Here is a 691-nt window from a genome sequence, read left to right as displayed (position 1 = left end):
TGATCGATGTCTGGTTCAAGGGGATCTTTGAGAACCTGGACCCTGGGCTGCTTCAAGCTGCCGGAAACCCCGGAGGCCCAAGTTCACGCTGGGAAAAAAGCAAACCAGTCATCAAGTCCTGCAGCACGAACCTGTGTCCTGATGAGGAGCAAAAATTATTGAATATACTGATCCGCAGAGTCCGAAATATTAGTGTTCGGTCTGCGGAGACAGAGCAGGCCAGACGATGAAAGAACAGATTAACACAGGTGGACATGTTTATAAAGGGAGGGAGAATTACACACACACACACATGCGCAGTTTGCATGGGGTATATGGGTCTTTAGGTCAGCGCCCAGATGAAAAGTCATTATGTTGATTATCTGCTGACCCAGTGCTGCTGCTTTGACTTTGACATCGGATTTACATCGGATGAAACGAGGAGAGGACGACTCCCGCTGACGAACGGGCGATTACGAGGAAAGGTCGCCTGTCGCTCGTCTGTGGGCGTGACCCGGGTTCCGGTTCGCTCCGATCACAGTGACGGACAGAACAGATCCAGCTGAAATTCCCAGAAAGGTGTTTCAGAGCTCTCAGAGCAGGCGTACGAGCAGTGCAAAAATGTGGTGCCACGTCCTGATAAGGCCCCATTTGTAAAGGGTTCTACAGCCAGTGAGACTCAACAAATGGTTTTTACCACAAGAAGTCTGCA

This window comes from Xiphias gladius, chromosome 11 (genome assembly GCF_016859285.1).
Source record: "Xiphias gladius isolate SHS-SW01 ecotype Sanya breed wild chromosome 11, ASM1685928v1, whole genome shotgun sequence".
Lineage (NCBI taxonomy): Eukaryota > Metazoa > Chordata > Actinopteri > Istiophoriformes > Xiphiidae > Xiphias > Xiphias gladius.
The sequence above is the reverse complement of the archived record's forward strand: the minus strand, read 5'-3'. Positions refer to the sequence as shown.